This window comes from Stegodyphus dumicola, chromosome 10 (assembly GCF_044657685.1).
Source record: "Stegodyphus dumicola isolate Sdum_Otavi_A_Nest chromosome 10, ASM4465768v1".
In the NCBI taxonomy this organism is placed as follows: Eukaryota; Metazoa; Arthropoda; class Arachnida; order Araneae; family Eresidae; genus Stegodyphus; species Stegodyphus dumicola.
The window spans coordinates 107,939,471-107,941,576 of NC_140777.1; the positions used below are offsets into that span (position 1 = coordinate 107,939,471).

The 2,106-nt window shown below is 42.7% G+C and overlaps 1 non-coding gene across 1 annotated transcript; it reads right to left on the reverse strand.

Moving 5' to 3' along the window:
* Window positions 1–334: 334 nt before the first annotated feature.
* TRNAA-GGC (transfer RNA alanine (anticodon GGC)) lies at window positions 335–408 on the reverse strand. The gene has a single exon. It is a non-coding gene; the product is annotated as a tRNA-Ala (tRNA).
* Window positions 409–2,106: the final 1,698 nt, after the last annotated feature.

A 2,106-nucleotide genomic window follows, 5' to 3' on the forward strand; every position in this document is an offset into this window, starting at 1 on the left:
ATACCTGTCGTTGATTTGTCAACGTGTAGAGATATTAGGTTATTTTTTGGAAGCAGACGAGATGAAAAATATGCAACGCCTTCGCCGGGAATCGAAACGCAGACCTCTGGAGTACTGGCCCAGCGTGCAGAACCACTACATCACGAAGGCACGCTAGGAAAGCGGGAGAAATACCTTATAAACTCCCCTTTTTAAAGGGCGACTGGGGTTTTTAGGGGACACAATCGCCAAATCCTGGGTGTGGAGAATCCTCATTCAACACCCCTTTTATTTTAGGCGCCACTGTAGAGACATTAGGATATTTGGAAGCAAGAGAGATTGAAAAAATAGCAATCGCTTTCGCCGGGAATCGAACCGCGGACCTCTGGAGTGCCGGCCCAGCGTGTAGAACCACTACACCACGAAAGCATGTTAGGAAAGCGGGAGTCCCTCACCTTATAAACGTAGAGTGATAATGGTTTAGATGCGGAAGGATACTGCAAATTTGTTGCCGAAATTAAATCATTTTTGCATTTTTGGAACGCTTCGCGAGATTCTGCGGTCCAGGTTATAACACGTTTATCGTTTTCCTTGATTCCAACCAAAAAGGAATTTAGAGGTGCTTGCATGGTTGCTGCATGAGGTAAGAAACGTCGATAAAAATTGAGCATAGCAAGAAATCTTCTTAAGTCGTAAGTTCCTCACTGTAGATGGTTCGGGCATATCGCGGATAGCGGTGACTCTATCTGGAAGGGGTCGAACGCCATCAGAGGAAATTTCATGACCAAGAAAGGATACTCTTGACTGGCCAAAAACGCATTTGGAAGGATTAAGACTGAACCGTACCTTTGAAAACGTTCAAAAACTGCTCTCAAACGTGAAAGGTGTTCTTGCTCTGAAGAGGAGGCGATTAAGACGTCATCAAAATAAGGTACACAAAAGTCAAGGCCGTTTAGCACCTGGTTCATGAAGCGTTGGAATGTTTGAGAAGCATTGCATAAGCCGAAGTCATAACCGGAAACTCAAATAGTCCAAAAAGCGTAATAACCGCAGTTTTTGGAATATCAGCTGGCTTAACGGGCACTTTGCGATACACCTCCTCAAGATCAATGGCTGTAAAAATAGCTTTTCACTCGAAAACTTGCATACAGCCCTTGAATGTGAGGGATTGGGTAACGATCAGGAATTGTAGCTGCATTTAACCGGTGATAATTGCCACACGGGCGCCAGTTACCATTTCGTTTCCGAACTAGATGGAGCGGACTGACCCTAGAGCTTTTTGAAGGACGGCAAATTCACTGTTCCATCATGTATTGAATTTCCTCTTTGGCGGCTTTAAGCTTGTCCAGAGTTAAGCGTCTTCGTTTAGCGGCAATCGGAGGTCCGGTAGTTTCAATATAATGTAATACATCTTGCTTGGGTTCGGAAATACCAATAACTGGACGCGTGTTTGTAGGGAATTCTCTGAGAAGTTGATGCCATGGGGAGTTACCCGAAATCAGTTTAATGCTCAAATCTTGACTATTGAGAATTACTCCCGGATAAGTTAAGTTGGTTGTGGAATCAATCAAACGGCGATTTTTAAGATCGGCAAGCAAAGAAAATTTTTGAAAAAATCTGCGCCAATAATAGGACTTGAAACAGTACCAATAATGAATGGCCATTGGAAGTTGTGGTGCAATCCTAAATCAACAGATATCAGGTGTTCACCAAAAGTTTGAATAGGAGTTCTATTTGCTACATAAAGTTGTAACTTGGTAAGGCGCTTTTGTTCGTGAAAATGTGGTGGAACGACAGAAACATCAGAAGACAAGAACAACAAGAAACTTAAGCCCGAATTCTTTTCGATGAGAAAAAGGCGTGCAAAATTCCAGCCGCTGTCGTTTACAACTTCAAGCAACGGCCCTTCTCGTTTCCCTGGTCGTTATAACGACACGGTGGGCGGTATTTGTTTTGCCTTGTTTCGAAATTTGTGGTGGTAAAAACAAATACCCGGTCATGAAAAATTATAATAAATTCATTGTTACCGGTGATTTTAACTCTAAACATCCAAGCTGGGGCGCAGGAGATATTGATGCAAGAAGGCGATTGGTATTTGACTTTATCGTCTCTAATAATATAATTTTA